The 12,725-nt window shown below is 44.6% G+C and overlaps 1 long non-coding RNA gene across 1 annotated transcript in view; it reads left to right on the top strand.

The window, feature by feature from the left end:
* LOC139263259 (uncharacterized) overlaps nt 1–12,390 on the top strand; it is a 59,848-nt gene extending 47,458 nt beyond the window's left edge. Inside the window, exon 3 of the long non-coding RNA XR_011593073.1 lies at nt 11,002–12,390. This is a non-coding gene — a long non-coding RNA (uncharacterized lncRNA). The remainder of the gene's footprint in view (nt 1–11,001) is intronic.
* The last annotated feature ends 335 nt before the right edge of the window (nt 12,391–12,725 follow it).

Here is a 12,725-nt window from a genome sequence, read left to right as displayed (position 1 = left end):
CGGGGTGGAAATGGCGCAGCCTGCAAACTTGTTGATGGTAGCGCAGCCCGCAGACTTGTTAATGGTCATGGAAGCGTTTGAAAATGATAAATCACCTGTCACGGCCCGCCAGATCAGGACTTGGACCAGCCAAGATCCTCTGCTGTCCCAAGTAAAAAACTGTGTACTGCATGAGAGCTGGGCCAGCATCCCTGTTGAAATGCAAGAGCTAATCAAGCCGTTCCAGTGGCGAAAGGACGAGCTGTCCATTCAGGCAGACTGCCTGTTGTGGGGTAACCGCGTAGTGCTACCCAAAAAGGGCAGGGAGACGTTCATCTCGGATCTCCACAGCACACACCCGGGTATAATAATGATGAAAGCGATAGCCAGATCCCATGTGTGGTGGCCCGGTATCGACTCTGACTTAGAGTCCTGTGTATGGCAATGCAGCGTGTGTGCTCAGTTGAGCAATGCACCCAGAGAGGCACCACTAAGTTTATGGTCCTGGCTCTCCAGACCATGGTCGAGGATCCATGTCGACTATGTGGGCCCGTTTCTCGGTAAAATGTTCCTGGTGGTGGTGGATGCTTTTTCAAAATGGATTGAATGTGAAATAATGTCAGGAAGCACCGCCACCGCCTCCATTGAAAGCCTGATGGCCATGTTTGCCACCCACGGCCTGCCTGACATACTGGTCAGTGACAACGGGCCATGTTTCACCAATGCCGAATTTAAAGAATTCATGATCCGCAATGGGATCAAACATGTCACCTCGGCCCTGTTTAAACCAGCCTCCAATGGGCAGGCAGAGTGGGCAGTATAAACAATCAAACAGAGCCTCAAACGAGTCACAGAAGGCCTACTCCAAACCCGCCTGTCCCAAGTACTGCTCAGCTACCGCACGAGACCCCAGTCGCTCACAGGGGTGCCTCTGGCTGAGCTACTCATGAAATGGACACTTAAAACCAGTCTCTCGCTGGTTCACCCCAACCTGCATGATCAGGTAGAGAACAGGTGGCAGCAACAAAATGTAAACGATGGTCGCGCCACTGTGTCACGGGAAATTGATCTGAATGACCCTGTGTACATGCTAAACTATGGACATGATCCCAAGTGGATCGCGGGCACGGTGATAGCTAAAGAAGGGAATAGGGTGTTTGTAGTGAAACTAGACAATGGACAAATTTGCAGAAAGCACCTGGATCAAACGAGACTGCGGTTCACAGACTGCCCTGGACAACCCACAGCAGACACCACCTTTTTCGAGCCCACAACACACATCCAAAGGATCAACGACACCACGCCGGAGCAGGAAATTGAACCCATCACGCCCAAGAGCCCAGCAAGGCCAGGTTCACCCAGCAGCCCTGCAGGGCCAACAACACGCCAGCCCAGCGAGGGCACAGCCAACATACCAGAACAGACATTTGTACCGAGGCGGTCCACCAGGGAAAGAAAGGCTCCTGACCGCCTCACCTTGCAAATAGTTTTCACTTTGACTTTGGGGGAGAAGTGATGTTGTGTATCTGTTCCGCCACCAGGGAGTGCATCCCCTGAAGTCCCAAGGGATCCCAGCATCCCTTGGGAGCACTGTATATAAGCCGGCCCCTAAGGCCTGTTCCTTACTCTGGAGTGTCTTAATAAAGACTGAGGTCACTGTTACTTTAACCTCCCCGTTTGCAGTCTCATCTGTGTTCGGAACACAATAGTAGTCTTCCTTATAAACTATGGCCTTCAATTAGGCGTCATCTGCAAATTCTGAAATTGTACTTCCAATTTCCGAGTCCAAATCATTTATGTAAATTGTGAGCAACAGTGATCCCAGCACCGATTCTTGTGGAAAACCACTATCCAACTTTTGTCAGTCTGAATTGCTACCATTAACTCCTGCTCATTGTTTTCTGTTTTGTAGCCAGCTTGCTATCCATTCTGCTACTTGTCCCCTGACTCCACATGCTCTGACCTTTGTCATGAGTCTACTATGTGGTACCTTATCAAAGGTCCAAATCTATTACCTCTTCTCTTCTTCTTCTTAGGCAGTCCCTCGGAGTCGAGGATGACTTGCCTCCACACTAAAAATGAGTTCTCAGGTGATTGATGAGTCCGATGCGGGACCTACGGTCTCTGTCACAGGTGGGGAAAATGGTGGTTGAACAAACGGGTGAGTGGGGTGCTTGGGTTGCAGTGCGCTCCTTCCGCTGTCTACACTTAGCTTTAGCTTGCTCTCGGCAAAGAGAATTGAGGTGTTCGGCACCTTCCCAGATGCTCTTCCTCCACTTTGGGTGGTTTTGGGCCAGGGATCCCCAGGTGTCGGTGGGGATGTTACATTTTTTCAAGGAGCCTTTGAGGGTGTCCTTGAAGCATTTTCTCTGCCCACCTGGGGCCCATTTGCCGTGTCGAAGCTCCAAGTAGAGCGTTTATTTTGGGAGTCTCATATCGGGCATGCGGACGATGTGGCCCATCCAACGGAGCTGATCGAGTGTGGTCAGTGCTTTGATACTGGGGATGTTGGCCTGAGCGAAAACACTGACATTGGTGCGCCTATTCTGCCAATCAATTTGCAGGATCTTGCGGCGGTAGCATTGGTGGTACTTCTCCAGTGTTTTGCGGTGCCTGCTGTACATAGTCCATGTCTCTGAACCATATAGGAGGGCGGGATCACTACTCCTCTGTAGACCATGAGCTTGGTGCCGGGTTTGCGGTCCTGGTTTTCAAACACTCTCAGGCGATTGAAGGTTGCGCTTGCACACTGAAGGCGGTGTTGGACCTCATCATCGATGTCTGCCCTTGTTGACAGTAGACTCCCGAGGTACGGAAATTGGTCCACGTTGTTCAAGGCCTTGTCATGGATTTTGATAATCGGGGGGGGCAAGTTGGTAGAGGACCTTTGTTTTACGGATGTTTAGTGTAAGGCCCATGCTCTTGTACGCTTCGGTAAAGGCATTGGTGATGGCTTGGAGCTCGGCCTCCGAGTGTGCGCAGATACAAGCATCGTCCACGTACTGTAATTCAATGACAGAAGATGGGACAACCTTGGATCTGGCCTGGAGGCTACTACATTACCCTTGTCTACTCTTTTTGTTTCAGCTGCCTGCAGCACTTCCCTTCCTTCCCTTTGCCTACTGGGCCCAATTTCCTCTGAGAAGCCCCCTGCCCTAGTTCTGAATTCACATCTTTTTCGAGTTCCTCCCCCACCTCTCTATATGCCCTCTCCAAGCTTATCCTGTCCATGAGATTCACCTCCTGCTCCCTCGACCCTATTCCCACTAAACTACTGACCACCCAACTTCCCTCCCTGGCTTCCATTTATCTGATATTGTTTAGGTCTTTGCTCTTCAGGTACTCTCCTTCAAATCTGTAATCCTCACCCCCCTCATCAAAAAAACAAATCTGAACCCCTCTGCCCTTGTAAACTACACCCCCATGTCCATCCTCCCTTTGCTCTCCAAAGTCTTTGAGCATGCTTTCGCCTTCCAAATCCATGCCCATCTTTCACGGAACTCCATGTTTGAATCTCTCTAATCAACCCCTGCCCCAGTACCGAAACGGCTCTGATCAAAGTTACAAATGACATCCTATGTGACTGTGACAAAGGTAAACTATCCCTCCTCATCCTCTCAACCTGTCTGCAGCCTTTGACACGGTTCATCATACCATCCTTCTCCAATGCCTCTCCACCGCCATCCAGCTGGGTGGGACTGCACTCGCCTGGTTCCATTCTTATCTATCAAATCGTAGCCAGAGAATCACCAGCAATGGCTTTTCTTCCGACTCCTGCATCGTTACCTCTGGTGTCCTCCAAGGATCTATCCTTGGTCCCCTCCTATTTCTCATCTACATGCCGCCCCTTGGTGACATCATCTGAAAACACAGAGTCAGTTTTCACATGTATGCCGACAACACCCAGCTCTACCTCACAGCACCTCTCTTGGCCCATCCAGTTTCTCTAAATTATCAGACTGATGGTCGACATCCAGTGCTGGATGAACAAAAATTTCCTCCAACTAAAGATTGGGAAGAATGAAGACATAGTCTTCGGTCTCCACCACAAACTGCGTTCCCTAGCTAATGACTCCATCCCTCTCCCTAACATCTGTCTGGGACTGAACCATACTATTTGCAACCTTGGTGTTATATTAGACCTCAAGATGGGCTGCCGACCACATATCCGCGCCATCACTAAGTCCGCCTATTTGCAACTCCATAACATCGCCCGACTCTGCTCCTGTTGCAGAACCCCTCATCCATGCATTTATTACCTCTAGACATTCTAACGCACTCCTGACCGGCCTCCCATTTTTTATTCTCCGCAAATTTGAGGTCATCCAAAGACTCGCACCAAGTCCCGTTCACCCATCACTCCTGTGCTCACTGACCTACATTGGCTCCTGGTTAAGCAACGCCTCCATTTTAAAATTCTCATTCTTGTTTTCAAATCCCTCCATGGCCTCGCCCCTTCCCATCTCTAAAATTTTCTCCAGCACTTCAACGCTCTGAGATATCTGCGCTCCTTAAATTCTGGCCCCTTGAGCATTCTTGATTTTAATCACAAATCGGTTAATGGCTACCTTATACTTATTCACCCTTTTACTGGACTCACTCAGAAGTAGAAACAATTTCTCCAAATCCACACTGTCAAACTCCAAAGACCTCTCTCAGGTCTCCTCTTAGACAGTTCTGACAAAAAGTCATCGACCTGAAATATTAACTCTGTTTCTCTCTCCACAGATGCTGCCTGACATGCTGAGTATTTCCAGAATTTTCTGTTTTTATTTCAGATTTCCATCATCCGCAGTATTTAGCTTTTGTGTTAAGATATAGCTAACTAGTTACATCCAAAACTAGAAATACGATACCTACCTTGTAAAAAAGCCTTGGTGCAGCTGTATTTAGAATGCCGGGCCCAATTTTGGTTTTGTCACATGGTGGGGGATATTGAGTCCCTGGAGATACTTAATCTTAAGGCTCTTCGATATCATGATAGGCTCAGACAATTGTTTTTTTCCCACTGGAAAAGCATAGACTTTGAAGTGACATGATCAAGATCTCTAAAAATGACTAAAAGAATAGATTCTATTCTATGAATAATTTATTTGAGATAGATAAAAAGGGGAAAACTAGGGCAAATAAATAAATAAACAGTACAAAATATGAAAGTAGTGTTAGATATGCCAAAAAGTACTTATTTTTGAAGAGAGTCATCGACCTCTGGAATAGATAACTACAACATGCATTGAGTATGGATTCACTACAGGCCATTGGAATAGAGTTGGATAAGTTCCTGCAAGTGGAAGACATCTCAAGTTATAGAGGGTTAGCAGTGGTTTATGATATCCAGTCTCCTGGAGCTTGTTAATTGTCTTTGGGGTTGGAGGAATTTCCCAACTTTTTTTTTTCCAACTTGATTTTTTTCCTCTGTTCTTATGCCTCTCCCAAGAGATTGCATAACTCATCATCGGCAGTCCCTCGGAATCAAGGAAGGCTTGGTTCCACTCCCAAAGTGAGTTCTCTGATGGCTGAACAGTCCAATATGAGAGCCACAGACCCTGTTACAAGTGGGACAGACATTCGCCGAGGGAAGGAGTGGGTGGGGCTGGTTTGCCGCGCGCTCCTTCCGCTGCCTGCGCTTGATCTCTTCACGCTCTTTGCGTTGAGACTCGAAGAGCTCAACGCCCTCCCGGATGCACTTTCTCCACCTCGGGTGGTCTTCAGCCAGGGTCTCCCAGGTGCCAGTGGTGATGTCGCACTTTACCAGGGAGGCTTTGAGGGTGTCCTTATAACGTTTCTGCTGCCCACCTTTGGCTCGTTTACCATGAAGGAGCTCCGCATAAAGCATTTGCTTTGGGAGTCTCGTGTCTGGCATGCGAACTATGTGGCCTGCCCAGCGAAGCTGATCAAGTGTGGTCAGTGCTTTAATACTGGGGATGTTAGCCTGGACAAGGACACTGATGTTGGTGTGCCTGTCCTCCCAGGGGATGCGCAGGATCTTGTGGAGACATCGTTGGTGATAAATCTCCAGTGACTTGAGGTGCCTTCTATACATCATCCATGCCTCAGATCCATACAGGAGGGTGGGTATTACTACAGCTCTGTAGACCATGAGCTTGGTGGTAGATTTGAGAGCCTGGTCTTCAAACACTCTTTTCCTCAGACGGCCGAAGGCTGCACTGGCGCACTGGAGGTGATGTTGAATCTCCCCATCAATGTCTGTCTTTGTTGATAAGAGGCTCCCGAGATATGGGAAATGGTCCACGTTGTCAGGGGCCACGCCGTGAATCTTGATGATTGGAGAGCAGTGCTGTGCGGCGGGGACAGGCTGGTGGAGGACCTTAGTCTTACCGATGTTAAGCGTAAGGCCCATGCTTTCATATGCCTCAGTGAATACATTGACTATATCCTAGAGTTCAGCCTAAGAATGCGTGCAGACGCAGGCATCGTCCACGTACTGCAGCTCAATGACAGAGGTTGGGGTGATCTTGGACCTGGCCTGGAGGCAGAGTAGGTTAAACAGCTTCCCAGTGGTTCTGTAGTTTAGTTCCACTCCAGCGGGGAGCTTGTTGACTGTGAGGTGGAGCATGGCGGCGAGGAAGATTGAGAAGAGGGTTGGAGCGATGACGCAGCCCTGTTTGACCCCGGTCCAGACATGAATTGGGTCTGAAATGGATCCGTTGGTCGGAAGCGGCCGGGCAGCCAGGCATGACCCACTCCGGGGACAGTGGCAGATGGGGAGTTTGACTGGGGCGGTACACCTTTCACACTGAAACGCAGGTGTCCTAAGGCGAGCTCAGGGAGGACAGAAACCTCCCGTGGAGCAGAAGGGCACAAGCTCGCTTGATCTTGATTGTCAGTATGAATACAGACCGTGAAAGCGGGGCCTCACGATCCTTCTGACCTTTTGGGTTTTAAGCAAGAGGTGTCAGAAAAGTTACCACAGGGATAACTGGCTTGTGGCAGCCAAGCATTCATAGCGACGTCGCTTTTTGATCCTTCGATGTCGGCTCTTCCCTATCATTGCACAACTGGGGGCTGGTGGATTGACGATGCATGAAGGTTGCACCATAGCTGATAGGACAGGCTGGGTCAACCAGTTACCCTTTTGCTGTTCTTTTTCCATATGAATTTAAAAAAACACCGACAGGCAGGCAGGCAATTCACTCCTTGAATAAATACTGAATATTGTAAATTAAATTACTGTCACCCATAATTTTAGTAACTCTAATTTAGCACCAATTCCTTAATCTTTTTCATTTTCTTTTCTGCCCCTCCTAAAGTGTCTTGGGATGTTTTCTATATTAAAGTTGTTACAAAAGTGCAAGGTATTGTTGCACTGTTGCTGGTGGTAGTGAGCTTATACAATTAAGCTGCAGTAAACTTTAATGATGCAGAATCTAGGAGTTGCACGTACGAGAGTCGATTCTACCATCACAGATAATGGATTGAAGAGCAATGCGCACTGAGAAGCAAAAATATCCGACCCAGGTCATGACACCTCCTAAATTACCTATAATGCAGCTGTTAGATGTTCAAAACCATGTAACTGCTGCTGTCACAGGCCATGAACCCTGACTAAATTCATTAAATGCGCCTGGCATTCTCCGATAAGCTCGAGAGAATATAATAGTAAATAGTAGGAGTGTAAGATTGTAGTGGAGGAGGAGACTAGTCAGAGCAGGCCGAATTTCACATCTCTACACCACCCGGTTTCTACTTTCAAATGCCACTTGGGAGCTGTAACTCACTTGTTAAGCTAGTTACAGACAAGTTTTGGTGTGGATTAGATGCGTAAACCTGGTCAGCTTCAAATTTACAAAGGAAACCACAGCTTCTAAAGGTGTGTTGCAAACTGTCGAGCTGCACTGCTCGCTGGGAACATGCTTCCCAATGTGACCCAGCAGCAACATCAGCATTGTGAACCAGTCCTCTGTGAATGTGCCTCTCGCCTTTCAACACAAGAGCATGCTATATATAGATATATAAATATATATAAAAATATATATAAAAATATTATAATATATAAATATATATCTATATATATATATATATATACACACACACAAGTTGCCTTTCTGTGAAAATAGTCAGCATATTGAAGTCTGGATCTCTACCTGCTGCACTTCACTATCTCCTTTGTTTTGACCAGACCTATAAAGAACGTTTTCCAGTCTAGGTATCCCAGTCCTGATAAAGAGACCAACCTAAAGTGTTAATCTACCCTTTTCAAAAGTTGTCCAACCTGGTGTTCAATTGCAGCATTTACTGTTTTATTTCAGATTTCCAACATCCATGTTTTTTCTTTTCATCAGCACTTTAGAACCCCCACAATAACATTCTCCTATTTGAATTCCTATCAAAAGCAGATCTTTCTGAACTTCTCTTGCCTGTCAGCCAGCCCCTCTCCATCTTGTTTTCTTCCTTCCACATTTCTGAGCACTCTCCACAGCTGCTATTGAGTCTAATAATATATGGCCACTTTACCCAGTGTGGGGTATCTGGTAATGCTCTCTGTCTCCAACCAAGCAGCACATTCGGCCCGAAACAGGACAAATAATTAATGCAAGGAAATTATTTATCAACAGAAACTGAAAAGACATATGACATGTTCAAGCAAGAATAATCACTTCTCAATGTCAGACAATCTACAGACTGATGGGTCATGAGGCCTCCAGTCACTGTGACTTAATATATAATGAATCATCATTTCCCTTGAAGAAAAAAATGATGCATTTCTAGAGAAAGAGGGGCTAGATGGATCTTGTGAGAAGGCAGGAAGGTACAGATGAGATTAACCAAAAAGATAGCAGGCTTGTTAGAACAAATGGCTTTTTCTACTTCCTAAAATTTTCTTAGATTCCTTCCAAATATTTAACCAGATGCACTTTACGTGACATGTTACTCACCCGGCACAACACATCCCTTACCCAGTGACCTCACCTAAAGCATTAAACCTCAAACCAGTGCACTTCACCAACAAACCCCTTACCAGTGCACCTCACCTAACACAATACGCCCCTCACATTCTTTGTCTAATGCACTTCTCCTGATGCAAACAACAAAAATGGACAATGACATGGACCAATTTTCTACCAAATTTTTCAGGTCAACTAAAATGTAATCGCAATACAGAAAAATATTTGACATTTTGTTAATTTCCCAAATAAAGCTAAATATTATGGAATGTGTGACAAATTAACTGGACTGTAACATGGAATTTCACAGCTTGTCATAACTATTTACAGCTCTCATTTTCTGTAAATAGGTCAGTTCAATGAATTTATATAAACACATTTTATAATCTGGGCTTTCATTGTAGCCCACCTACTGTACTGTACAATATTATATTAGTAATCTGCTTGTATTTATGAGCCCAATGTACACATGCTTGACTAAGCTAATAATCCTCATCATTAATAAGATATACATGCTACACTGTAAAGTAATTTAGGAAAGTATTTATCCGACTGAAAGAGGACAATTTTTATACAGTTTATACAGTAGCGCTTTATCAATTTATATTGAAAACTGGAGAGTAATTTTATTCTGGTCGATTTATAAATCCCTTTAACAAGTTATCCATTTTAATGAGACTGTCTGCAGGTTTCTCATAACCTCTACTAGGCGCGGCCCAGCCCAGCCATAGCTAGCTAAGCAAACAGCTTGATAAATGAGGCAGTCCAAATCCAAGCACAGTAGCAGGTCCCTAGTGGTTAACTTGCAGGCTGCATTTGCAGCACAGAGCCTCAGCTGCCTTCTCAGACATCCCGCCCTTCCCAGCAACCACCGCACCACAACCACGGTCTGAGGCTGTGGCCACCTCCTCTTAAATTACTACTCCTACATTATTTACAACCAACCAAGAACCGTTTATCAGCATAAGCAACCCACTTTAAAAAGCTTTCAAAGTCAAAAACCGTCTTTCCCATTTATTATCATAATGTCTGATAGTCTGAGGTCTGAGCTGTATGTGGCCGGAGCTGTAGTGGATAACAGATGTATGATCAAACTGGCTAAAAATGTTATCATAACACAGGAGGTACAGATGAAAAAGAAAATGATTAAAGCTTCCGCTCCTGCCCCAGCCAGATGAGACACAAAAGGCCAGTAAATTATATACTCATTTACTATGAGTCTTTCTAGCCATATCATAAAGCACACTAAAAGCCTTACATCTCACAAAATGTCACCATTTTAAGTCTAAAAGATGTGCTTCCTTCTCGCATTAAATATTAATAATATAATGAAGATAGATCCACAGAAACAGCTACAGGTTTTTCACATAAACATCTTTGTCTTATTGTAACAAATAATCTTAAGTATGTATTTCTTACCTAAATACATTTTAATACTTCAGGAAAAAATTATGAGAATTTTTAACCTCCTCAAAATTTCCAATATCAGATACATGTTTCTGTACAAGGGATCATAATTTACAATACATTAATCTGCATCAACTATTGTAAATATTAATGCCATGGAAAGGCAGCTTAAGGCTAGAACCAAATTAGAATTGTGCTGCTGGCTGCAGGATGAATTTACAGCTATCGACAGCACTTGCAATAAAATACTCGGCCCTTTGGTATGTGGATAGCTTTTGCCGACACCACCGCTCCCTAGAATAAACAATGCATGATGCTGCAAGCTGTAATTATCCGTGGCATTAATAATGCATTGTTACATTGTACAACATTTTAGCTTTATCATTATAATATTCGCAAAATCAGTTTAGATGCATTTTCAAAAAAAGTAACAAAAAAGTTTTAAAAAATTAAAAGGCTGGAGTCTGTGCATCAGAAGCCTAGGCCTTCACCTTATTCTCATCTGCAGAGTACAGTGTATTGATGCGGCAGCCTCCCTCACAAGATTTGAATAATGCCAAACACAAAGAAAGAAATCTGTGTAGGCGTTTCCACCACAGCACATCAGAGTTTAATTCTGAAGTCTGAGACAATTGCCAATTGTTATTTAAAAAACATAAAATCTAATGATAAAGAACTTACCATTTCCCTTTATGCCATCTTCCCTTAGGTTTGTTCACATCTGTAGGATGCGCTAGGAGGTGCTTCGTTTGACCTGCTGCATGCTGCTATGACATCAGTCAGATGATACAGCTCATTATGGGAAAGACTACTGTTGCTATAGAAACTGAGATGTGATGTGAATTTCTACTGCGGGCCTATTGGCACAGAGAACAAGGTGGTCCCTGAATGTGCTGTCAGACTTTGGCTGGAAACGCCAGTTTTCTATAATAAGACAGAATAGTGTGGGATTTGCTTCAGAGCATAAATCTTTCTGCAAGTCAGAACATTTCATTTCTGATGTGGAGCATTTGCAGAAATAGGACAATATTGAAATAACAATGTGTAGTGTGCTTCTTTCGAAGCACATACAAGAGAAAAGTATTCTAATATGGCAAAACAGGCGTTTTATTAATTAGCAAAAAATAAATAAAGTTGACCTCCAAGAGATGAGCGGGTAAATTTTAACTTTCAATATTGCATGGAAAACCAGCGGGAGCGTTTCGACCCGTTTGTTATACGCAATGGATAAGAAAATAAAGCGGGTGTATAACATGCTGTGGTGGCCCAAAAGTGGCATTACCGCCACATTTACTGCCATCATGAAAGGGGCCTTGCACTGGGCAGACTAAGCGCCTGCCTGTTTCAGGCAGTCCGGCCCTTTTAATATGTAAATTGGAGCCCTGTGACACATGTAGGGCTCCAACTACAATTTTGATGGACAGCTGGACGGATCACATGCCATGCTTCCTCCGCCCAGTTTTACCAAGCAGTACAGCAGACAAGGTACCACAAAGGTAAGTTTAACATTATTGTTGTGGGTCAGGAGGGGCAGGGGTGCTCCTCTGGGTTCCACAAGAATAATGTCAGTCGCTGCGACCCTGGGATCCACCCAGACCGCCCCCCCCCCCCTCCACCCTCAACCCCACCCTCGACCTATCTTTCTGCCAGCCATGACAGCTTCCAGGCCAGCCAATTATTGCACCGACCCAGAGCTGACGAGCTGCAGCGAGATGCCAGTCAGCACCTGGAGTCTGCCGGCAGCATGGTGGTAAGGGTCGGCCCTCAAACAGCGGCCAGGTGGTTAAAATCTCCTGCTGCAGCTTTTACAAAGCCTGTTCACCAGGAATGGAACATGACATGTCCTGGATTGGGATTATTGAAACACTGACCAGCTTTACCAATATAAAAAGATATTCCAGAGTTCTGTTCGTGAATCCCAGCATCAACCTCACCCATGTTTTGCCAGATGAAGGATATCAGCGTATTTTTGAAAGTTTTGCATTTGCATGTTTTGTAATATTGGTGTAATTTCTAGTTTATTATTTAACTCAATTGTTTCAGCATTCATGTCCATTTTTGTTTGTTTGTATTCACTTTAACTATGGAGTCTCTTTCCTTGACATATTTTAGACAATTTTTCATCATTGTAAGTCTGTTCAACAGTGTGCTCATATTTTTTGATGGAACTATTGACTCACTTGATTACATATATTTTAATAAATCTATAGTGCCAGGCAAAGACCGCATGAAGATCACTTGTCACGTAGTTGGAATCCATAAGTATACTTAATAGTTAGCATCACATGATTTACAATGTAACAATTAATATTCTCAGAACATCATTCATTGCGGCCAATATTCAAGCGTTGATTTGTTCTCTTTGTGTTAACTATAATTTAATAGTATTTCTCGTAAACATAAGCAGAATGATGTAATGGTTTTTACCCACAT

The sequence above is a fragment of the Pristiophorus japonicus genome, chromosome 4 (assembly GCF_044704955.1).
Source record: "Pristiophorus japonicus isolate sPriJap1 chromosome 4, sPriJap1.hap1, whole genome shotgun sequence".
Taxonomy (NCBI): domain Eukaryota; kingdom Metazoa; phylum Chordata; class Chondrichthyes; family Pristiophoridae; genus Pristiophorus; species Pristiophorus japonicus.
This window is presented reverse-complemented; position numbering and strand designations above follow the sequence as displayed.